The sequence below is a fragment of the Sylvia atricapilla genome, chromosome W (assembly GCF_009819655.1).
Source record: "Sylvia atricapilla isolate bSylAtr1 chromosome W, bSylAtr1.pri, whole genome shotgun sequence".
In the NCBI taxonomy this organism is placed as follows: domain Eukaryota; kingdom Metazoa; phylum Chordata; class Aves; order Passeriformes; family Sylviidae; genus Sylvia; species Sylvia atricapilla.
The window spans coordinates 948,111-973,778 of record NC_089173.1 but is presented as its reverse complement, the minus strand read 5'-3'; the positions used below and the strand labels follow the sequence as shown (position 1 = coordinate 973,778).

The following is a 25,668-nucleotide window of genomic DNA, read 5'->3' as shown; positions in this document are numbered from 1 at the left end:
ACTCACCATGGGAATGAGTCGTATTTTATTCACATGGAACAAATCTGTGGATTGGCCTGCAAATTTATAAGGCCTTGCTGAGTGAGGATGAGGGCCTTGGGAGCCCAAGTTTGCCAGAATCTGTTTGCCTGGTGGTTTTTTTTTTTTTTTTTTTTTTTTTTTTTTTTTTTTTTTTTGTAAAAGCACGTAGGCCGATGGCAAGCTGAAAAAGCGGTAGCCTTCTGAGCCGGGTAGTTTATGTCTGAGGGCTTCTGAATGCATAAAATCAGAGAGAATGTGCCTGCGTAATCCGATCTGCTCTTGAAAGCCTTGTGGAGGGCTGCATGCTGCAGACATAAGCTGCGTCAATAAGAACTCTATTCACCCTCGGAAAACAGCCTCGTGATCGAGCTTGATTGGCAGGCTTCCTAGGGGAGGGCCTTTTTTTGGAAAAGCTCTGATTTTTTGATGGTACTTCTGACTGCCTTTTCGGACTCCCATTTATTGTTCTTTCCTCAGCGTGATAAACTTTGATGTTTTTGCTGGGAGCTTGCTGGGGCAGAGGGAGGATTTCATGTAGCACTGTAACAGGAGTGTGGGGTGAGTTTTCTTCCTTGCAGTGCAGCTCCTCTGCCAAAGCTGTATTTATGAGCATGAAGGTGAGGGATTTAAAAGAATATGAGGTAGGACTGGAGGTTGCTGTGTGCAGGAGAGTGTACCCTTGTGCTTGCTCAGGGTACTGTCTTGCAGAAGAGTGTCACAAAATACCCATCCTTGTAAAAGTCTTGTATGGTAATGCACAAAATGTGTGGTTGTGCATGCTTATGTGCTTTTCCCCCCCCTTGGTTCTGCAGATGTCTGTGTTATCCAGAAGTCTTGTTGGATGAAATACTGCTTTTAGTAATGCTGTCATAAATCTGCTGTGGAGGCAGTATCATACCAATGGCTGTAATTTGTTGGTTGCTATTATATATTTAAAAAAAAAAAATCATACAAGGCAAAAATCTAATTCTGCTTTATGAAGTATTCTACACCTGGCATGTAATCTTTTAAAATCTTGTAGGAAAAACCTGCTTGGGCTGATAAAAATGGTACTTATGAGAAATGCTGAAAGCAGAATTTTAGTGAGAATACCAGATTCTGAGCTGCTGTTTAGCGTGTAGCATTTGTGTAAATGACATTTTCTGCTGTATTATGTGTGTGATATTCAGCATTTGCTCTGCTGAGGTCTTAAAGCCATTCTCTTTGGCACTGAGTTACTGGCTTTACCAAAAGAGATAATGGACTTTCAGTTTTGCATGTTTCATTTTTTTTCCAAGTCCCTTGGTCTGTTTTTTTTAAAGCTTCATGTCCTTCATCAAGTGATGATTTGAAAATTAGCTCATCTGTATGTCTTTCTGGGTTATTCCTGTAGCTGCAAATGAAAGCTTTAAAATATAATTAGAATGTAATATGCACGAGCTCAAAAAAACCCCAAAAAGTTATTATTTAAGAGAAATGCAATTATGTTTTGAGCCAACTGAGGCTTTACTTAATTTCTCAGGGTTTGCTGGTGATAATGTAGTAAAACCAAAATTAACTCCTGAAATATGCCTGTCCCGAGTAAGGAATTTGGCTGGTGAAAATGTAGAACCACTGAAAGAAGGGGAATCTCCTTGTAAGGAAGCCTGTCCCTGTGCAGTTTGCATTTGGGATGATTCCTGCAGTTCTGTTTTCCTGGCTCTTTCCAGCTGAATCCTCTTCAATAAAGGCCTGATCTTGCCTACAGCAGCTTTAATAACAAACTGTCTGTTTTAGGTGGGATTGACCCCTGTTATAAACGATTAGAAGCCAATTCAAAATAAAAATAATTTATTTAGCAATTTTTCCAAAATCGAATTGAAAAGCCACAATAAAATCGGACAACATTGATCAAATGCTGGATGGACAGGGAAACGGCAGCAAAGGTGCCTTCCAACCCTGCCACACATGCTGGGTTTCAGCGTGCGGTTTTTATACAGTTTATTTGTCCCGAGGCTAAGTCCGTTGCAAGTCCAGATATTTATGTATTTCTTTATTTCCAAGCAAGGCTTTGAAGGAGTCCCATAAGCATGAAAAGACGATTCAATAGTTTTCCCGGATTTCTTCTTTGGGGTGTTGATTTAATCATCCTGTGGATCTCCCACCAAGATTGATATCAAGATGTCGAGCAGCTGTGAAGTGGAGGCCCATCCTTGATGAATGGGCCATCTCCAGTCCAGCCATGTAATTTCTGTTGCAAATGTTGTGGTTTTACAGCTTGTACAATAGGCCTTGGAATCTCGGAGATGCCCTGGAGTAGCTTTTAATAGACCAAACTTTTTGATACAATATTATATACACGACTTTATCCATTACATTTACCACAGCCCCTGAGCAAACAGTGTGCAGACCATGCTGGCCATGGACAGGGTGAGGGTGGGCAGGAAACACTGGATGCTGCTTCTCTTAGTGTGAGGAGGCCACAGCTGGGTGATTTGTTTTTCCTGTTCCAAATCTGTTTGGGTCAAAAGTAGCAGGTTTTTTTCTTATTAAGATGTTTGGCTTCATTCTGCTAGGCAGCAATAAATTTCACACTGTGCACAATGTGTTTTCTTATATTTCAGAGACACTTCATTGCTGCCTTTGAATTTTAATTTGGATGGTGAAACCTTTATTAGCGCTTTCTTTGTTGCACAACCTGCTTTTCAAGGAAAACAGAAAGCTTTTTCTATTTTTTTCCTTGCCTTCTGTTTTGGAAAGAGCTTTTGAAATATCTCACAGGTCTGTAGCTGAGCAGAGGGAGGGAGCTGGCAGGTCTGTCTGCCATGCCTGGCTCCTCAGCAGGCTCCCAGGGAGATGGGGACATCTCAGCCTGCTTCTCTGCTCCTGGAGTTGATTGAGATGCTGGGACTTAATTCATTAGTGCTCGTAAGGCATTTGGTAATGTTTTGGTGGAAGGTTGTGAGACTGTGTGGTGGTGAGGTGTGGTTGTGCAATGCAGGGCTGTGATGCTGGGAGGAGCCTATCTGGGTTGATGGACCAGTTGTTAAAGTGGTCCTAAAGGCTGGAATGGTGAGCTGTAAAACATCCCCATGTCACTGATAGGAAATCCTTCCTGGTAAAGGACAAGCTCTAAGCCATGACTAACTGCTGGGCTGCTGCTGGGAGTTGTTCTCTAGAGCACCAAGTTAGTCCACAGCATGCAAAATGTTACCACAGGCCTTAGAGTGCAAAACTGATGGAGAAGAGAGAATCAGGCTCTTTGGGCTCTTCCCTGGTTGGGCTGCAGAGGTGTTTGGGTTTCTCTCCCCAAAATCTGGTCAAAACTCTTAATCAATGCTGATCGCTCTTCTTAAGTTGCTCAGCTATAAGGTCTCCTATTCTGCAGCCAGCAAGTCAGGATGGATAAATCTTTTTATGGCCATACCAGGTATTAGTGGGCTCTTTTCAAATATAGTCTGAACATTTTTATATAAATAGTAATAAGCAGTGCTGGCCTGGGGGAGCTTGTATTGCTTTCAAATACATTTCAGTGAAGTTATTTTTGAAGTACAAAAAAGAAACAGTAGCATGGAGCCATCCACAGGGTTATAGGTGGCTTGTCCTCCTTCCTCTTAAGCCTCCAGATGCTGAGTTGTCTCTGTTATAAACGAATCAGCCAATTTAATAATTAATGAGAATTTATTAAATAATTAAAGTATAAGTTTTGGAAAAAGCCACAAGCAAAACAGTGCCGAGCCTGGTGATCGACACTGGGTGAACCAAATTCGGACTCTATTGCTCTGAATCCCCATGTTTCACCAGTCCTGCTTTGGCACAGTCCTGTTTTATACATTTTCTGGCTGAGTGGGGTACGGGGAGGAGGGGGGGGGGGGGGGGGGGAGGGTGTCTTCTCACTTCTCTCATTGATCCTATCCTTTTAGCATATTCATGTATTTTTCTTTTTTTGCTGCCGGTCTGATGAAAGGTTTCCCAGAATGGGTGAATAATTCATCTCCTTACTGGAATTCTGTTCTGGAATAAACATCTTTGGCAACAAATATCTTATTGTGGATGCATATCGAATGCATATCACTGGGGCCTTGTCAGAAGAAAAAAATCCTTTGGAATAAACATCTTTCGAGACAGCTTATCCTTGCTTGATATCTGAATCCTCCTTCCCTTATCACCTCATGCAAATAGCTTTTTTCCCTGTCACTGGCTTTGGTTACACGAATGCTGTAGTTTTTAATTTTTTTGCACTAATTATTTTGCAACATATATTACATATCTGACTGAGGAAGTCTGAGTGCAGAGGTGTTTTGTGAAGCCTCCATGCTCTTTGACATACTGCCCAGGTTTTGGCAGTGGCATCTCCACCTTGTGTTTGCGCTTGACTCCTGGATCCTCAAACATACGCCTCCATTCTGTGTACTCTGCTTGTTCCTCAGACCGAGTCCATCACTGATGAATTTGGCTTGACTAATTACTCAGTGAAGCACTTGGTGTGACAACCTCAGTGCCCTTAGTTAAGCAGAGCCTCGGTAAAGCTAATGTTTGCAGTGTCCCAAGTGCCTAGGCGTGGTCTGGCTAAATGAAGCAGCACCTTTCACATGGTGCTTGAGGAAGCTGCACTTCAGGTCATGTAAATAAGGAAACCAGAGTGGGCTGCTCTCCTGCAGGATGAACAGTGAGCCCCTTCCCTCCTGCATCTCTGCAGTGAGGTGACACCTCCCCTGCTGCCTCTGGGTACAACCAGCCTCTCCCCCTTGCTCAGAAATGCAGGCAGGTTATCCCTACTCCTTGCCATGCCTGCACTGCACACTCCCTTGGACTGGTCTGCCCAGGGCACCTCTCTTGGGTGGCTCTCTCACGGGATTGACCACCTTCATCGTGATTTTGAGGGTCTGCAGAGCAGTGGGTTGAGTAGCTGTGATTCATGTTTCTTCTGAAACCGTGGAGATGAATATGGCATGTAGGGCAGATTCTGCATGAGGTTTTATGAACCTTGCTGAAGGGAGAGACCTGCTGGGTTGGGGACTTTCCAGCTCTGGTGACTGTGTTGCAATATGACTCATTCAGTAGCTGACGCTCAAATACCAGGGTTGGAATGAGGATGCTGCTGCCAAGCGCCAAATTCATTCTGTGCCCTGTGTTAGGTGGAAGGTTATCCTTCTGACAAGACTTTGAGATGTATTAATAAGGTAAGGGAAGCTTCTTGTGTGTTTAATAACAGATTTATTTATTTTCTGTACAGTGCCACCCATCTTGTTTTTCTAGAGATACTTGGATTTCTAAATTTGGCCCAGGTGTAGAGACTGTCCTAGATACCTCTAGTTGGGTAGTGCCACCATTTTGCATGCCAGCTTACATGATAAAGTTTTCCCCTAGGTCTTGAAACATCTTGTGGGGAATGTATGTATTTGGGACATCATGTGGAAACCTTTTGACAATGGGGCATTGCCAAGGCAGAGCCATTGACTGCTTGAGCTCCCAGGCTGTTCCAAGTGCTCTTGGCTTCATGGGTGGCATGAGAAGCTAAGCCTGCTCCTTCATGCACTTCATATGTTTTTTGGCACTGAAAGGTGTATTCTCTTTCCTCACTGCTGCTGTCCTCTTTCCTCTGCTCTGTCAGTTTCATGAACATTTGTCCTGGCTGAGGGAGAGGGCAGGAATGATGCCTGGGCCAATGCAGCCTGTGCTTGGGTCAGCTGGAAAAGGTGGTGAAAGTGGAGCTGGAGGATGCCCAGTGCTGCAGGAGAGCGTCTGCATGGGTGAGGCTGAGTCAGTCTCTGGCGGCCTTTCGCAAGGTGCTGGGGTTTTTTGGTTCAATAAAACACTCTCATAATTATGTACTGATTTAATTATAAAAATGCTTAGAGTATCCATTGCATAAGGCCATGAGCTAAGGCAGGTGCCTTTTAGCAGGAGTAATTCCCTTTTTGAAACAAAAGGACTGGACAGTTGAGTTGGACTGATCCCATGCAGCGGCAGTTCACTACACACTACATTTCAGACAACTGCCCACTGATTCTGGTTTTGTAGGTGTGGGGATGTGTTGGCATTACTTCACAATGTAGGGACCTGGAGAGCAAGTGGGGAATGCCACAGTCCAGCCAAGCATGCCAGATTTGGGACTGGCAGTGATTTGCAGATTTTTTGACATTGATGCTTTGGGAAGGCTGACCTGGAACAGAGACTGAACAGAGCTAGAGAATAAAGTAGATATTTATTGAAAGGCCTTTAAGGGTACACCTTGTGCAGGACAAGAGCCTGACCAGGGCTACACCCAAGGTGGACTTAAAATGGTCACAAAATGGATGACCGGTCATGAGGTCTTACACTTTTGTAAGTTTTGGTCCATTTGCATATCGGGGTTTAATTGTCCAATTACAGCTTTGGGTTGTCAAGTATCATCCTTCTTGTTTTCCTTCTTCACTGTTGTTTATGCTTTTGGGCCTGAAACTTGTTGTCCTTGGTCTTCATCAGAAAAGGGATTTGTTTTGTTAACCTACTCTGTAAAGAGAGCTTACTAACACTTAATATGAGGCTCAGAACTACATCCCTAGGCAGCACAGAATCTGAAAAACATGAAAGCTAAAACTTAAGGCATCAACATGAAGTTTCCTTTCTCTCAGTAAAATGTAGATTCAAACACTTGTGAGACGCTTTTTAAGTGCAACCATTCGTGATGTTCAGCAGCAAACACATGACTGGTGACTTGCTTGTCTGATGGCTTTCTATTGAGCATCCTCAGATATTTCTCTGTCATGATGACTGGGGAGAGGGATTTTAAATTTCAAAAGGAGCTTTTTCTCATGAAAATAAATCTGTGTTTGGCTTTGTTGCTGTTACTGTGCTCCATCTTCAGTTTGCTGGTGCTGGCTGTAAAACCATTACATTCTTAGTGGGGTGGTGCAGAGTAGTGTCTTCAGTTTGAATCTGAACATTAGTGAGGAGCAACTCTAATTTAAAATCAAGTTTTGGTCACCAGCAACACTCTTTTTTGTTGGTCCCATGGGCCTTTGACACATGCTGGTGTTGTGGTGTGTTCCATGCTGGCGAGTGTGAGCTCCTGCTCCCTGGCAGAGCCCAGGGCTGAACATAACTTGTTTTGTCTGCAGGAGTGACACTACTACAGCACAAGTGAGACTCTCCCCTTGCCTGTTAAAAGGAAAAGAACCCATTAGAATTTTTTTTAGGTTAAACTAAGGCTACAAATACTTTTTTTAATAAGACTGTCCTGGTTTAGGGTAAATTTGGAAGAAAACCGCGGAATAGGGTCCCTCTGGGAAGCAAACCCAAACGGCCCCTTCCCCCAGCCGGTCTGGGAAAAGAACTTCCTCCGAGGAAAGTGGAAAAAACTATTTATTTAACAAACAAAGTGCCCACAAGCTTAAAGAATGAATAATATGAAACACTAAAACCTTCCGTTCTGGAGTGAGATGGCAAATTGAGAAAGTCCTTGCCGTGGGTTTAGCTTGACTTGGTCAGTGTTGCAGGAGTGAAGACAGGGTGAGCAACTCCAGACTGAGTCCTAAGGCCTGTGGGCCCCTTGGGTCCACAGGGCCTGTTGGCCTCTGTGACACAGGAAAAATTCCCAGTTGTGGCGCAGTAAAAATTCCCTTCTGACATTAAGGTGTTCCAGGCAATAATGAGGTGTAATATGCAGAATTGTAGCTCTGATACTTTAACCACCTTAAGTCCAAAATTGTTTACATATTTTATGTGACCTGTAATGTCAACTAAGTTGTGAATGTATAAAAGTCATTGCTGAAAACAATAAAGGAGAGAGCGACATGATAACCACATTGGCTCGACGTGTCGCTGCTCCATCCAGCCTCCTATTAATTAGGGACCCCTTTGTTACAGGTCAGTCCCTTATTCATCCCTCTGGAGGTCCAGGCCCTGGTGGGTTGCAGGTGCGAGCTCCACACTGCTCCTCTGGGTTTTTCAGTCCAGAGCAGGTTTAAACAGTCCAGGGAACTTCTCTGTCTCAGCTAGCTATACTAACTAAAAGCAAAAAAGATTTCTGTCCCACTGCTGTCCATGCCTCAGCTGAACAACACCGTCCTGAGAAAAAAAATATGGAGGAGTGAACGCTGTTTTCTCAAAAGAAACTGTGCACTTCTTCTTTCCCTGCTTCACTCTCGGAACCAGTCTTAAAAAGGTACAGAACACAACATGCAGCACACACAGAACAGATGATTTGGGATACAAGCATCATAAAGTCACCCTAGGACAGACTCCTAATACAAAACTGTCAAGGGGGAGAAGTCCACTGTGGTGATTATTGTCCAAATATAATTTGTCATAGGCAGAAAGTGAGGCTGACTACAAATGGGAGTGATTCTGGGAGGAAGGTAAAATCAACATTCTGAATGATAGAAGAATGAATTTAAATTCATTTAATGTCAGTAATCTTTGTATCATTAACCATAATCTGCTTCTGAGAAGCATACAGATGTGGCTTCTTTTTTTTCCCAGCTCTCTGTAGAAGTGCATTAATAAAAACAGAGTGTTTCTTCTGACCTCTGCCTTTGGACTATGAGTTCCCAAGGGCACGCAATTTTCTTCTGTATTTTTGGACAGCATCTGCAGGTAGAGAAAGCTGCCACAACTAAATAACAAATCTGGGAACGTGTTGCCATAGTCCCAGATCATTTAGCAAGGGATTAATCCTGCATGATGCTTACAGGAGAGTGAAACAAGGGCTGCAATTTGATATCCTTTTGTGGGTGCTTTTAGGATGGTCTTGAACCTGTGTGTTGCTGTGGGAAGACAGAGATAGTGCTAAAGGCAATCTTGCCTCTGATCTATTGCAGCTGTGTTAATTACCAAAGAGTGGGAACAGCCTTGCACTCAGCTATGGGTGTGATAAGAGAGCAAGTTAGTTGGAGTCTGCTGGCTGTGAGGAGGAAGGGAAAGGAGGTGGTACAAGGGAACAGACGGGGTTAGGTGGCTCTGCTAGGGGCAGGAAGCAGTGAGCTGGAACTGCAGAAGGAAGAGAGAAAAAGGAGACAAAGAGCCAGAGTTGTGTGGAGCTTCCCATGGGAGGCTACATAGAAAAGGTATGAAAGACTTCTAGATAACACAGTCCTAATGCTTGAAGCCTTCTGAAGTTTTTATTGAAGCACTCTGAGTGCATGGCCATCTCAACTGCAACGTTGCCAAAGAGATTCTCAGCAGACTGATCTTAAGAGGAAACTGAAAGAGTGCGAGAGGGTGCAGGCTGCTGTAGTTTTGGATGCACAACTTTCTGAGTGGTTTACCAGAGGGGAGGTACAAATGCAATGGTGTTGAAGAATTTGATGCAGTACTGTTAGCTGGATTGTGGAGGTGAGGAGGCAAGACTGGCTTTAGGATTGCTGTTTGGAGCTTTCAATGTGGGGAAAGAGTGCTGTGGCACATCAGACATCTTCAGTGTTAAAAATGGGCCAGGAGACCTGCTCTTTTGAAAGGCCTTTATTAGTCAGCTCTTTCAAGGGGGAACTCGAGGGGTCGCCTGCGCCGTCGCCGCTCCTGTTGCCATTCTCGCTCTTCTCACCGTTCTCGTTCGGGCCGTCGCTGAGGATGAGGTGTCAGACAAATCTGCTGCAGAGTCGGGAGTTCCGGCCTCACGGGAATCCCCAGGAACTCAACTGGGCTCGTGTGGTCTAGGGGTGTCACTGTTTCCCAGTCTCTTTTTGGTCATGGCGAGGCGGCAGAAGCAGAATTCAGTCCCTAGGTAGCTGAGGGTCTTCTTGTTGTTGTAGTGTCTCTCTTTTATCTGGATTTTGTGCTGGGTCACGGCTTTTGGGTCCGTTTGCCGGCAACTGCACTTCGGTTTGGAGCGGTGCACTGTTGCCGACTACCCAGTTCCCCGGCAGGGGTCTTCTGGGTGCTGTGACCTTCCCAAGTGAGTCGCCCAATGAGAGACGGCCTCAACCCAGGCGGCACAGGCACTCCTCTAGAGTGATCAGCTCTTTTGTGAGATCGCAGAAGCGATCAAGCCTGTCAGCTCTCGCCAGGCTGTGGCTGCCAAAGCAGCTTTCTTCCAGGCAGGGGTTTACGCAGGTGGCGCAGGAGAAACCACAGGAGCCGGGGGTCTTCTTCAGGAGCCTTCTTTATTCTCCGACGACTCTCCGAGGAATGACCCCAAAGGTCTCGGGAGCTGGATTTTTATTCTTAACTCAGGGGATGGGGTTTACTAAAACAACCAATAGTGGCGCGGATTGAAAAGTTAGCCAATCGGAGAAGGGATCCAAAAGAACCAATCAGGGGTAAGGTAATTAACATATCAGGAAGTAAATTTAACTGCCAACTTCAAATAACAAGGGGTTAAACAACTAGGTTAGGGAAATTCAAGGGCTAGACATCCTCCATGGGAGAGCCGGGAGTGTTGCTCCCTCTGCATAGTCTTTGGGGGCCTCCACAGTGCACCATGGAAGTCCTTGGATTTTCCTATTAGGCGGGGCCAGCAGTTCGAGGAGCCGGCGGGGATGGCCACAGTCTAGCCCGACGGAAGGGGAAGGGAACCCGGGGTTTTAGAGGGGGTATACAACTTGGAATAAGGTTTTGAGGGTACAAATTTTGGTACAAACAGCATAGCTTTCGTAACAGGCAGGGTACAACTGGCATAACATTTTAAACAGCATAACTTTCTTAACAAATGACAGACTGTCAAAAATGGGAACCTCTTACATTTTATTCATTTCAGTCCCCCCTCTATTTCTTTGATTGGGCCTTTGCCCGCATCAATTGGTAGTTTCTGATTCATGGGAGTATATCTTTCTTAATTTTTGGTACTGGTTATATATTCTTTTGGCTTCACTTAGTTTTTCAGTTTGGGGTTCTAATCTTATTATATTTGTGGGCCTTGGGACGTTTATTTCAGTAGGTTTGAGGCTTGCTTGAACGGTTGCAGTTATTGGTTGAATTAAACAGGGGAGTATGCAGGGAAGGAGTAGAAGGCTGGCAAGGATGCTTATTACAATAATTACTGTTTTTTCTATTAAGTCAATAAGTAAGTTTTTATCGAAGGGCTCATCTATTTCATTCTTCTTCATGATTAGTGGCTTTTCTTTTATTAAATTTGCAACTTTCTTTGGATTGTCTAACTTTTTAGGGTAAAAACATTCTCTTATGGGGCACTCTCCAGTTAGGCGCTGCATAAATGTTGCAGCAATTTTTGCAGTCCAATATTGCTTTTCATTTTTCCGGCAAGTGGATACTTGGGTTATATTAAAACACGTGGGATTCACATGAGTGTGAACTCTTATAAGGGACTGCAGATTCTCCCCGTCATAGATGAGATGGTAGCTCCTAGAGCATGTTTCTTTGGCGTGTTTGCTTATTAATGGGACTATGATTAGTCCTCCCAAGAGTCCAGTATGAACCATTGTCTCGATCTCACCTGGTCTTGCCTCTCGGGTTGGGGAAGTGGGATAGTAGTTCTTAGAGCATGCTCCTTTGGTGGGTTTGCTCATTAATAGGACTATGATTAGTCCTCCCAAGAGTCCAGTATGAACCATTGTTTCGATCTCACCTGGTCTTGCCTCTTGGGTTGGGGAAGTTATTTAGCTGGCCTTATGGAGTTCCTTTCAGTGTCTTCCCACTTCTTTTTCAGTTTTTGATTAGCCCTTCTGTGGTGTGCCCTATGAGAGATCTGTAATGATATTATTATCACAACTTTTTAAAACAGCTTAGAACAATAACTTACAGAGAACATTTTTTTTTTATGACAGCTTTTGATAACAACTTGGAAAGATTTTGAACAAAGGGTTTTCTTTCATTTCTAATTGGGCTTTGGTTGTTTCTTGAAGGTTATTTTAAGTGTGTTTAGGTCTTTAATGGTAGTCCATTCAGAGGGAGTTTTTGCTGGGGTAACAGAGTCACTGGGAAGTGGCAATGGTCCTTTTACTCGGGATATGTGTGTCCAGCCCTTTTCTTGGGTCCTCACTGCAGTGTGGGTTGTGAGCAGGACCTGGAATGGACCTTCGAATTTGGGGGTTAGTGGAGTGGTGTTCCAAGATTTAATTAGGACCCAGTCTCCTGACTTTATTTGGTGTACATCTGCGTCTAAGGGGGAGGTTTGAGGAAGATACCCTCTTTTTTTAAGATCGGCCAATGTTTTTCCAATTGTTTTTATGTATTCTTGAGTGGCTGCCTCCCCTTCTAAATAATCTGCAGTGCTGCAAGGAGTTAGTAAGAAAGGGAGTCCAAACATCATTTCATATGGTGAAGCCCCTATGTCTGACCTCGGCCGAACTCGGATTCTTAAGAGTGCTAGGGGCAGGCATTTTATCCAATTCATTTCAGTTTCTGTTATTAATTTAGTCAATACATTTTTGAGGGTTTTATTCATCTTCTCAACTCTTCTTGAGCTTTGGGGATGCCAGGGTGTATGTAATCGCCACCTAATTCCCAAGGCTTTAACAACATCATGCAGGATTTGTGCTACAAAGTGGGGGCCTCTGTCTGAATCGATGTTATTTACCAGTCCATACTGAGGGATGATGTGTTCTAATAGTATCTTTATTACCACTTGTGCTGTTTCCCTTTTTGTAGGGAAGGCTTCCACCCAATGCGTTAAGTGACCAACTATAACCAAAAGATGCTTATGTGTGACCTCAGACACAGACGGCTGAATTCCTTTCCCACCGTCGAGGTCACACTTGTGACGGAGGGTCACACTTGCGGCTGCTGTTAGGAGCACGAAAGGACGACACAGGCCAGCAGGAGGTCAAGCAGGAAAGCTTCTACTTTATTTTTCTGACTCCATATATATACAAATTTACAGACAGGCCAAGATTGGCTACACAGGTAGCCACCTCTTCGACCTCGTTGGTGAACACCACCATCAATCATCATTCTCCTCCTAGAGAGGAAGAATGTAAACAATTCTAATAATATACATAGTTTACTTGAAGCTGCGTGAGAACAAAATGCAAAAAGTGAAAAACAGGCAAACTTGAGGCAACATCTCACCCTTTTACCATTAAATAGAAAAAAGAAAAAAGAAAATGAACAATGTTCAATTTCTTGACGTGGAAGGAGCATCGGAGTGATCATCGGCATCAGAGTCGTCACTCAGTGGTTCCTCCACTTGTTGACCTTCATTTTGGTCACGGTCTCCTGGCTTTCAACATGACAGGGTTATTAGAACCCTGCAGCACCTTATGATGCTTGATGGCATACAAAACCTTTGCCAATTGATTGCGGAGTTTCACCCTGCATTCCCCATTTTTGTTTTGAAGAACCCAGACCTCAGGGGCACAACACAGGGTCTTCATCAAATGAAACAAAGCAACATTGCTGACTTCCTTCAAAATTGAATGACCCAACTGGTGGGCGACGGCACATCAGCCCGCACCATCTTCATGCCTTCCACCACAGCATTAACTTTTCAGAGGTCCTGTAACAACCTCCATGTCCCAGACTTCTTTCTGAGGCAGGAAACAGAGACATTCCAGGGACTGGTAGAAAGTTCCAGATGATCCTGGACCAACTGCTCCCGAACCAAGTCACGAAGGGCAACAAAGTCATCTAGAAGAAAGAGTCCATTCCAGACGTCAAGCAGCAAGGGAGAAACTTGCAATGTCCACTCCAAAGACAGACAGAGTAAAAGTCGTTTCAGGACAGTCTCTGGCCAGAAAAACAGTCCAGTGAACGTCAGGCAGCCCAGAACTTCAGAGCAGCCTCCTTCTCGCCACCAGCACTCTGTCCTGTGAACAGAAGACTCAAAAAACTCAAGTTGAGCAATTCAGGTCCCTTCAGGGACAGTGACAGGGGCGGGTGGGTGTGGAAACTCTGCTGGCCCAGCAGATCACCATCGGCTCTGGGGATTGGGAAGACACTCGTGTCTGAGCACACTTCCTTTTCGCGCTCCACTGCCCATTTCCTGAGCCCGATAGAGACTGGCCATTCACATGAACTGTGGCCTTACAATCATTTGCCATGTGATTTGGCTGTCCACACTGTGCACAAAGAAACAAAGGTTTGGTCCCCTTCTTCCCTTTCTTCCCTTTCTTCCCTATCTTCTTGCTGGCCGGAGCCTTTGCCTGCATCGGCTTCCCACCCCGCTTCCCCTTCCAGGTCGGCTGCAGGGTGGTAGCCACGGCAGCCATCTTAGCACGTACAGTGCTCAATTTGGCACAGTCTTCAGCCATTTGCAAAAGTGAGGGATTGCCTGGAAGGGCCTCAATGATCCTTCTACACTCTGCATTGCAATTGCTCCTTGCCAAATGTTTGAGCAACATCATTCTGGTATTAAAATCATCCACCTGTCGCTCAACCGAAGCTGTCAGCCTCCCCGTGAATTGCAGAAAGGATTCGTTAGTCCCCTGAAGAATCGTGGCAAAAGACTGTTTTGGCGCAGACAACTCCATTGTCTGTACCAATGCTGCCATGCCAACCTTCTGGCACTGCTCCAGTACCAGGGGCTCACAGGTGATCTGCCTATTAACATCAGCAAACTCGCCTATACCCAGCAGCACGTCTGGCCCGACCCCATACCTAGGGTCATCTTGACGAGTCAGCAAATTCTGTGCTAAAGTCTTTTCAGCCAATTGAGACCACTTGGACTCAAATAGGTCATATTCGACCAGCTGAAAGAGAACCTTGCCCAAACACCGAATGTCATAAGGAGGTAACACGTCTGTGTCTATCAGCCGGAGCACCTGCATCATCTCCAGAGACCCCAGACCGTGTTTACCAACCCTATCTCGGAGATCAACCAAAGCCTGCCAAGACAAATGGGCATGTTTCTTGCGACCAGCTTCCCGAAGCACAGGGAAAGCTCGCAGACCGCCCGTCGAGGCATCATCCTCCGAATTCTGTCCCTTAGACTCCACGGGGACAGAGGCAGGTGCCTGTCTTACAGCACCTGCAGAGCTGGGGAATTCATCCCTGCCCTTCAGGGGGCGCCGTGCCGAACCACGGCCGCCCACGGCATCAGCCTTGGCTCGGACATCCTCCCAAAACCGTGCGCGGTCCCGCGGCCGGACCGTCACCTGACACGGTGGCAGCGTCCAATGGCCACCCGAAGGCGACCCGGCATCCCAGGACCCCTTGCCATGGGTGAACACCGGCCTATCACCACCCGCGCCATCCCCCCTAAAAGTAAAAACTGCGGAGCCGCTCCGGCTCAGCGCGGGGGGGTAACGCAGCGCCTTGAGGGACTCGCCGCGCGGCACCGCTTCCAAGGACACGGGCGATTGGGGGGGAGAAGCCACGGGGAAAGGAGGGGGGCTCGCGGGGGCTGAAAGACTCGCTGGAGAGCCAGGCTGTACAGTCCGAAGGTCACCCGAGCGCCACCTCCCCCATGCATCTCTCGGCGGAGCCGCAGCTGCGGGAGGGGCTGCGGGTACCGCTCCCAGCATGGTCCCCCCGGCCGCCCGAACTCCAATGGTGAGCGGCCCTCCCGCCCGCTGCGGGACCGGCCTCTCACTCTCCGGGGCCGGCCTCTCACTCTCCGGGGCCGTGCCCCCCCGGGCAGACTTGGCTGGCCGCCCGGAGCCGCGCCTGGAGGCGCGGGGGGGCTGCGGGTCTGGGGCCGCTTCGCTCGGCCCCTCGGGACGGCACGAACCCACGCCGTCCTCCTCCACGAAATATCTCGTGGAAATCCCACAATGAGGGCAGTCCACTGTGACCGCCCCCCCCCCCCCCCCTCCCCGGTCCAAACGCGCTCTTGGCGCTTCCCGCGCCGGGAATGCACAGGGAGGGGAAGGGACCTTCTGCTGCCGCTACCGCGGTGCCGGAATCGGCGGCGCTGGTAGCGCCGGTCCCGCTGGGCTTCCGCAAGCCCTGAGATCCCCCGCACTCCATCGCTTGCGGGGTGCGGGTACGGGCGGGGTCCGGTCCGCGGGCCCCGCGCCCTCTTCAGCCGCTGGCATGAGGGAGGACAGGCTTTCCCCATTCCTGCGCCTACGTGGGGCGGGAATCGGTGTTCCCGCCGGCACCGTGCGAGCGGGGGTAGGGGCTAAATCCCCTCCGCTCCAGCGGCGCGTCCGCGGTGCGGGGACTGGAGAAAAGGCACCACCATCTCCCCTGGGACCTAGCCCGGGAGACAGCATCAGGCTGGAGCCATCCTCTGAAGCCCCAGAACTGGAAGGCTGCATACCGAGCAGCACCCCCTCCAGCCTTTTCCAGGTTGTTAGCAACCTCAAAAAATCCACCCCAGCAATCGCCTTAAACTCGTGCAGCAGGCGGGACCCTAAGATCTGCCACTGCCATGTGGAGAAAGCAGCCTGAACGCTGGAGAAAAAACCATGGCTCCTAGCATAGTAAAAAAACTCTAGGAAATCCTCTCTAGATACAGAGGATCCCTCCTTCTCTAGGACCTCAAACCAGAGGTCCATCACGAGGACATCTTCCGAGGGAGAGGCAGAGGTCATCATCTCTTAGCACTTGTTACCTCAGATATACAGAAGGCTGAATTCTTGTCCAACGGAGGGGTCACCACTTGTGACCTCAGACACAGACGGCTGAATTCCTTTCCCACCGTCGAGGTCACACTTGTGACGGAGGGTCACACTTGCGGCTGCTGTTAGGAGCACGAAAGGACGACGCAGGCCAGCAGGAGGTCAAGCAGGAAAGCTTCTACTTTATTTTTCTGACTCCATATATATACAAATTTACAGACAGGCCAAGATTGGCTACACAGGTAGCCACCTCTTCGACCTCGTTGGTGAACATCACCATCAATCATCATTCTCCTCCTAGAGAGGAAGAATGTAAACAATTCTAATAATATACATAGTTTACTTGAAGCTGCGTGAGAACAAAATGCAAAAAGTGAAAAACAGGCAAACTTGAGGCAACACTTATGTACTTGTACTGGAGGCATTTCTGTGAAGTCTATTTGTATACTTTGAAAGGGTCTTAATGCTATTTGTCTTTCCCCTGGTGTGGGCTTTCTCATTACTTTTTGATTTACTTTCTGAAAAATTAGGCATCTTTCAGTAACTGCTTTAGCCAGCTTATAGACTCCAACACATAGGTGTTCTCTCAGGAAATGATCACACAACCCTTGGGTGCCCCAGTGGGTTAAGCTGTGGATTTCTGCCAGCATTTTTCGAGCTATTGCTTTGTTTAGGAATTTTTTTCTATCTGGGGTCAGCCATTCTCCTCGCTTTCCTTGGTGTAAACTTAACTTTTTTATTTCTTTTAATTCATTTTTATCATAAATGGGTTCACTAACTTTGTTAGCTAGTACATCATTTAAGGTAAGAATTTTTATTGGTTCTCCCAGCTTTTGAGCTGCTAGTTTGGCTGCCTGATCAGCTACTTGGTTGCCCCTTCCTTCAAATGTGTCCCCTTTTTGATGTCCCTTGACATGTACAATTGCTATTTCTTGGGGCTTCATAAGAGATTTTAATACCAATTTAATTAATTCTTTATGTATCAGATCTTTCCCTTTTGAATTTAGGCAACCTCCTTCTTCCCAGATCTTTCCAAATGTGTGTACTATTCCAAATGCATATCTCGAGTCTGTACAGATTGTATTTTGGTCTTGTTCTAATAAATCTAATCCCTTTTTGAGGGCATAGACTTCACAACACTGGGCAGACCAGTTTGGGGGTAGTTTTTCTTTTTCTATAACTTTTAAATTGTCTCTTTTTCTACTTTCAAGTATTGCATAGCCTGATATCCTTTTTCCTTCAGTCACCCTAGATGATCCATCAATAAATAGCACCCTCCCATATGGTAGAGGTGTATCTTCAAGATCTTCCCTTACTTTTGTTTGTAAATCTCTCATTTCCAGGCAATTGTGCTCTAAGTTTGGTGTGGGTTCTCCTGAGAGGAACTGGGCAGGGCAGGATTTAGACTTTTTGATGTGATTAGTCCCAAATCACTGGTGCCGGTTAAAATCACTTCATATTTTAAAATTCTAGAGTCAGTCAGCCATTGTTGAGCCTTTTGGCTCAACACTGTCCTGAGATCATGGGGTGTGTGTGCAATGATTTTTCCTTGCAGTGTCAGCTTTTTTGCTTCCTCCATGAGAACAGCTGTGGCTGCTACAGCCTGGAGGCAAGCCGGCCACCCTCTTGCAACTGGATCCAGAAGTTTGGAAAGATATGCGACAGGCTTTTTGTGTCCTCCCCATTCTTGGGTTAATACTCCATAAGCTATTCCCCCTTCAGTGTTAATGAATAGGTCAAACTTTTTCTTAAGGTCTGGGAGACTCAGGACAGGGGCTGAAGACAATTTTGTCTTTAGGTCTTTCAATTGTTCTTCATCTCTATGTGTCCATTTCACAGGTTCAGGTTGGACTAATTTCTCGTATAGAAATTTAACACTTTGGGAATATTTCTCTATTCACAGCTTGCAATAACCAAATAGTCCTAATAATTTTCTTATATCTCTTTTTGTGGTTGGAGCTGGGACTGAGAGCATACCTGAGATTCTTCCAGGGCTTAATTTCTTACACCCTTCCCCAATGAGGTGTCCGAAGCAGGTGACCCACGATTCTACAAACTGCAGTCTGTTCTTTGACACTTTGAGGCCTTTTTCCCCTAGGAAATTTAGGAGATTAATACTGTTTCTTTTTACTTCATCTTGCTCTCTCCCCGATATTAGGAGGTCATCTACATACTGCAGGATTTGCACATTATTTTTAGGGATAAACTGTCTTAGTAACTCTTCTAGGGCTTGCCCGAAGAGGTTTGGGCTTTCAGTGGACCCCCGAGGAAGACGAGTCCATCTCAGTTGCTGCCCTCTCTTACTTTCAGGGCACTCCCACTCAAAAGCAAACCAATCTCGGCCCCCCTCTGCCAAAGGACAGGTCCAAAAAGCATCCCTTAGATCTATTACAGTAAACCAGGAATGTTCTCTAGGGATCCTGCTCAGGAGCATGTAGGGGTTTTGTACCACCGGGTGCCTGGTAATTGTCTTTTTGTTCACTTCTCTTAGGTCTTGCACTAATCTAAACTTATTTTCTGCCTTTCTTACGGCCAGAATAGGGATGTTGTGGGGTGACATACAAGGTTCAAATATCCCTTCTGTGAGTAGATGGGTTATAATTGGGGTTAGTCCTTTTTTCCCTTCTAGACAAATAGGATATTGCCTGAACCTTATAGCAGGTGTCTTTTCTTGCATTTTTATTTCTATATGCGGGATATCTAAATGACCATATTTTCCCTCCTAGGCCCAGACTTCTGGATTGATTTCTCCCAAGTCTCCCATGGTCAGCCTCATGATTTGTACCACCATTCTTCCTTCTCTAGGAAGAATCCCTACTCCCAACTGAACTTGCAGGACCCTTCCCAGCAGGTTACTGTCTACTTTGGGTAGATATATTAAATTAGTGACACATCTTTTGGAATTTCCTTTAATTTCTACATTTTCTATAACTGAAGCCCTGAAAGGCTCCCCTTCTGCTCCTAGGACTTCACAAGTTTTTCTTCCAATCGCAATTCCAACTGGAAGTCAGTTAATATATGATTTATCTGCACCAGTATCTACTAAAAATTCAAACTCTTCATGTTGGGAACCTACTTCAAAATTTACTATGGGCTCTTCTTGATGTTTCATGGGGGCCCCTAACACATAGAGCCCATGACACCCCTAATCCTCCTTGACTTCTCCCTTCAATAATTTTTCTAATGCCTCTTGCTCCCTCATAACAGCCTCATCAAATGACATTTTTCTGCAATGTTTTTTAAAGTGTCCTATTTTTCCACAATAAAAACAGGCTCGGGTCTCTCCTGGCCTCTGAGGAGTACCCCAAGGTGGTGGGTTCCTTCTTCTTCCCTTTCCTGGTAAAGATTTTATGTTTCCTTCACCCCTAGTATCCTCTCTGAGATCCCTTACACTCTCCCTGGCCACGGCAACCATAATCTTGGTTTCTGCTTTTGTTTTCTTCTTCTCTCCTATGGTATACTCTTAGGGCTTCCCTTAATAATTCATTTATTTCTCGGTCTTGCCAGTCCTCCATCTTTTCAAGTTTTCTCCTGATATCCGGCCAGGATTTTGTGACAAGCTGTAATTTTAATAATATCTGTCCCTCTGGGCTATATGGATCCAAATTAGAATATTGCTGGAAATTCTGTCTGAGCCTGCTCAGCCAGGCTGCTGAGGATTCATCTTTCTCTTGGGCCCTATCAAAGGCTAATTTGGTGTTGCTAATCCAGGGAACTGATTCTTTAATACCTCTTATTATTAGGTTTCTATAATCTTCTATATTTCTCTTCCCTTCTCCTCTGTTTGGGTCCCACCCTGGGTTAGCTATTGGCAACTTCTGGTCACCAGGAGGGCCCATTCGGTTTTCTCTTTCCCAGATGCGCATCCCCGCTGTCCTGACCAGCCGAACTTCGTCTCGATTGAAGAGTATATTTAAGATGGAGTTTAGTTCCCCCCATGTATAAATATTTGGGCCCAAAAACTGGTCAATCTAGTTGGCAATTCCCACTGGGTTTTCAACCCGATTCCCCAGCTCTTTCTTAAAACTTCTGACTTCTGACGCTGTTAAAGGTGTATTGACAAATCCTATTCTTCCAACTGCCCCACCCAATGGGACCTCCCTTAGGGGAAAGAGTTTGGTTTTTGACCTGGTGTTACTGTAAGGTCCTTCTGGGTTTTTTATTCCCTGGCAGGATGCACTGTTAGGAGCCAGACCCAGCTCCCAGCTGTGAGGAGGTGCAGGGATTGTGGATGGTGAAGGAGAGGAGGCCAGACCAGTGTTTGGAAACGGCAGAGGGCAAGAGGGGTTATAAACTGGAGGGGGGCAAGCTGGGGAAAGAACAGGGATTACAGGTTGGGAAGGTGGGATATGATTTTCAAATGAGGTTGGAGGATTAGTAGGGATAGTTTCTAGTACTTCGGGATAAACTGGAGGAGGAGGCAAATGTTCTAAGGGGTCCCAATTATGGCTAGCTTCCTCTTGGTTCTCCTTCTGCTTTTCATTCCTTTGTTTCCCTTGCTGTAACTTACATATTTTTGCTGTTTCATTTTTGACTACTTGTTTCTGCCAACAGGCAGCATAGAGTATTTGTTCGGTACTTGACTCTCCTCGGGATTTCAAGTATTGAACTAATTGTGAACACATCCAGGGGTCTCTAGTTCCACACCATGGCCATTTTTCAGGTAAATCTAGCTTAGGCCAAGCCTCTATGCAATAATGGATCATGTTGATTCTGTCCAAGCTTTTAGCGGCCTCATCAACCTCCCATAGTTCTAACATTTGTCCTAGTGGACTGTCTGGTGGAATATTTCTTATCTTTTTCTCTCTTTTCTCCTCAACTGGCTCCAGTCTACTTATGTACGCCGCCATTTTTACTGGGTCTCAAATAAAAACTACGGTGCTCTTACCCTGATGGAAACTTCACTTCAGGGCAACACAAAGCAAAATTATCTGACCTTGTTTTAATTATACTTCTTTAAGGTGCCCCTACACACGCACACAAATTTAAAGATGGGCAACCCAAATTTTAACTCTCACTCACTCTTTGAACACTTGTAAGTAGCCCCAGGGACCCTCTCTCAGGGTTTGGCACTACCCCTGCCAGTGCTCGGAATGCCCCACAGGTAGCCTGGTGACCCGCCCTTAGGGCCTCAGCCACTACCCCTTAGCCAGCACTCCTTTTCTCTCATGTACGTCAGGCAAATACCCGTAAGATGCCGGTCCAGTCACCACCTACTGCCAGGATTTGGACATACAGCGTGCGATTTACGCACTCACCCTACCTTTAAGTCCCTCGCACTTTGGGACTCCCCTAACTCTCACACCTCTGCACCCGGACAGCGTCCTCTTGGGCACCCCCGACCAGTTCTACCTCTCCGTACCTGGACAGCATACCTCTTCCCTGGGTGCCCCTGTCCAATACGACACCCTCGAACCCGGAAAGCGTACCCAAGATACCCCTGACCAATGCAGACTCTTTTATCCCAGCACCCCGACAGCTAACCCAGCCAGTCTCCAAAGCACCCCGAAAGCAGCCTATCTTTGCTACACCAGCCGGTACTCAGATGCCTCAGGCCGTAGCCTCAGCCAGTGCTCTCTTTCTCTCCCCACACCCCGGTAGTTACCCCAGCCAGTGCCAACTCACAAGCCACCGGTTTTTCTTACCGATGCTCAGTGGCGTCCCACGAGGCTAGCAAGCGTCGTCCTCTGGTCCGGGATGTCCAGCTGTCCAGGAGATCCGAGACCGGGCTGCGCCTTCCCATCCTGGTCCTCTTCTGGGAGTGGCTTAGATCCCGGCGACCCTCCAAATTGTTAAAAATGTGCTAGGAGACCTGCTCTTTTGAAAGGCCTTTATTAGTCAGCTCTTTCAAGGGGGAACTCGAGGGGTCGCCTGCGCCGTCGCCGCTCCTATCGCCCTTCTCGCTCTTCTCACCGTTCTCGTTCGGGCCGTCGCTGAGGATGAGGTGTCAGACAAATCTGCTGCTCTCGCTGCAGAGTCGGGAGTTCCAGCCTCACGGGAATCCCCAGGAACTCAACTGGGCTCGTGTGGTCTAGGGGTGTCACTGTTTCCCAGTCTCTTTTTGGTCATGGCGAGGCGGCAGAAGCAGAATTCAGTCCTTAGGTATTTGAGGGTCTTCTTGTTGTTGTAGTGACTCTCTTTTGTCTGGATTTTGTGCTGGGTCACGGCTTTTGGGTCTGTTTGCCGGCAACTGCACTTCAGTTTGGAGTGGTGCACCATGGAAGTCCTTGGATTTTCCTATTAGGCGGGGCCTGCAGTTCGAGGAGCCGGCGGGGAATGGCGACAGTCTAGCCCGACGGAAGGGGAAGGGAACCCGTGGTTTTAGAGGGTGTATACAACTTGGAATAAGGTTTTGAGGGTACAAACTTTGGTACAAACAGCATAGCTTTCTTAACAGGCAGGGTACAACTGACATAACATTTTAAACAGCATAACTTTCTTAACAAATGACAGACTGTGTCAAAAATGGGAACCTCTTACATTTTATTCATTTCATTTAGGTGGGAGGTTATCATGACCAACCTCATGCGTTTCCTTCTTCTGAGGAAGAGAGCTGGTGCACATGAGCTTAGGTTTCTGTAGGAATGTGATTTTGCTCATCCTGGAGATCCAGGCAACCAAAATGAGAGAGAGAATAAAAGTGTGAGATCTGGTTGCTTATGACCTGAATCCCTTAATCACAGCCCCATGTAAGTGAAGGTCTTAAGCTGGGTTGAGTAGAGGGCGACTCCACCCAAGAAAATGTACATCCACCCTCCACATCACAGAATTGGAGCTTACTCCTGATGAAATACAGTTGTAAGAACCTTAAACCTTGCCTTAAACTACACCTGTTGTTGGTGACATTACTTCCCCTGTGGCAGGTACATAGTGAGGGCATGGTAAAGAGAGGTGTGTGCTACCTGAGCTCCCTGTCCTCAGGACACCTACCCTGGGTGCCAGGAAGTGTATCCTGGTGAGTCCATGCCTTTTGGAACCGGTCCTTCATTTGATGGCTTGGATTAAAGCATTAATTGTATTTAAGTGTTGTGATGCTACTTACTGGGAAGTAACATTGAAGCAGTTCATGCAACAGTGTAGCCACTTTCACTGACCCTGTGATTTTCTTTTGACTGTGGCTGTTTCTCCTAGGGTATCCCACTAATGCCAAGCCCGTGGTGATTCTATGCTTTGCAGCATGGTGTTCAGTTTATTTCAGGTTGTAAGTCTGCAGCCAGTGATGTAAGACTTGCTGGTTTTTTTAATGTAATAAGTGATCAGCCAATTTCATCAATAAGCAATTTTATTGATAAATATTGCCAAATAAAATTCGAAAAAGCCTCAAGCAAAGGTTAGCACCAAGCTCGGGATCGGTACTGGGTGAACCTTAGATCTGGCCTCTGTCGCGCCGTATCTCCCCCATTCACAAAGTTCGCTTCTGCAAGGCCAGTTTTTATACAGTTTTTCAGCCAGAAAGAAGGTTGCCTCATCCGTTTGTCCACTCAGTCATTGTTTCATATTCATATTTCTTTTCTTCTTGTCTGCCAGTCAGATGAATAGTTTTCTGGGCAGGGCTGGACGTGTGATTACGTTTACTGGCCCCAGGCACTGGAATGCACACCCAGGCTGATATAGATAAGATGTTCATCAGGTGTTGATCACTGGGTCATTGGTAATCCCATCTTCAGAGGAGACCCATCTACTGGTGGAGACACCCTTATTTCTATTGCAAATGGGCTGCTTTCCCTGTTCCCGGCAAAGGCTGCAGTTTCCCAATCGTCTTTTATTTCTTACATACGAAATGATTTTATACTACACATTTCTATAAAACATGAATTAATTCTACAAAAATCATCACATAGCTAAATTGAAAAATCAATTTAGAATAAAGGAAAGAAATTTATTCCGTTTTGAGTTGTGTCAGCAAAGAGAAAAAAGAAAAAAATTGTCAGCACATTTTTGGCATGGAGGTGAAGGGGAAAGCATATTTTTATGAAAAGATATTTAATTTGTTATTTTATTAGATGAGAGGTAGAGATGTTTCAGCTGAGGGATGGAGGAAAAAAGAAAAGGAAAACCAAGGAGGGAAGAAGTCTAATGCTCTTTGCCTTTTGTAAAGAAATGCTTCAGTTTTTCTTCTGAAGCAGTCTGGAAATTCAGGTTAGTCACTGTAAAGCTGAATAAATAATTTCTCTGAAAGGCACTGCCTAGATTGCACACATAGCAGGTAGAAAGATGAAAATATTTCATAAAAGGACTTTAAAAGCACCTTTGGCTCAAATCTGTCATACTATAAACTGAGGAAGAACCTCTAATTTTTTTTTTGTTTACTGAGGATCTGGCTTTTAGTTTTAATCTCTTTTTTTTCTCCCTCCCCTCCTCCCATGATAAGAAAGGTGTGTTTGTATGGAGGATTTCTTGCAGCACATATTCAAGAACTGTTTCAGAGCTCAGACAATTTGAGCCAAAGGTTTTCCTAGCCTTAGAGTTTTGCTTTTACAGCTCCTGTGAATGAGGAGACTATTTGGTTCAGCATCGTGTCAGATACAGATAATTGGGGTTTCAAACATCGCCCACAAACACTTAACAAAGTACTGTGCAAATGTTTTTGAGAGCTAACAAAAACCTGTATTGTTGCCTGAAGGTTGAATCCACAGCTAGCTTCCTTCTTGGGAATAAGCAGATAACAAATAAGCTACTAATACCTTATTTATGGTTTGATATTCCCACTGCTGCTACTGATGTGACTGGGGTTGAGGTTTTTGGGTCACAAGGTGAAATGCAGGAGCTAGATTCTGCTCAGTGGTGATACCCTGTTTGTATGGTGTGTTTGGGCAAGATTGGACAAGGCTGTTGTCCATCCATCTCTAGCCTGTGCTTCCTGCATATTGGCCACATGGGCTGGGGACAGCAGAGGCCAGGCCACGTGTGGCAAAATAGAGGAGCCAGCTTGCTCTTTGACTATACCATTGCAGCAGGTCACTGAGCTGTGCCTGGTAAGGTGCTGTCGGGGGGAGGGTGATGTGCTATGTGGTTGGAGTTCTTAGTGTTCAATTGGTGTCCTGACTTGTGTTTCTGACAAAGGATGAATAAGTGCTCAAGGCCAGGTTGGATAGGGCTTTGAGGAACCTGTTTTAGTGGAAGGTATTCCTGCCCATAACAGAGGCATTGGAAATAAATGATTTGTAAGGCTGGTTTCATCTCCATTCTAACCTTTAGATGAAGCTGGATATACCAAACTTGGCTATGGTTTCAGTGTGAGGCCAGAGCTGCTTCTGAGGAAACTCTGGGGACTGTTGATTTAAGGTTCATGTCCTGTTGGGTGAAC

The 25,668-nt window shown here is 46.0% G+C and overlaps 1 protein-coding gene and 1 long non-coding RNA gene across 6 annotated transcripts in view; both read left to right on the top strand.

Moving 5' to 3' along the window:
- Positions 1-25,668, top strand: part of LOC136373333 (muscleblind-like protein 3) — a 120,805-nt gene that overhangs the window by 9,426 nt on the left and 85,711 nt on the right. The gene's annotated exons all lie outside the window — the stretch shown is intronic.
- On the top strand, positions 7,207-7,938 carry LOC136373308 (uncharacterized). The gene is made up of 2 exons (XR_010745625.1): positions 7,207-7,447; positions 7,831-7,938. It is a non-coding gene; the product is annotated as an uncharacterized lncRNA (long non-coding RNA).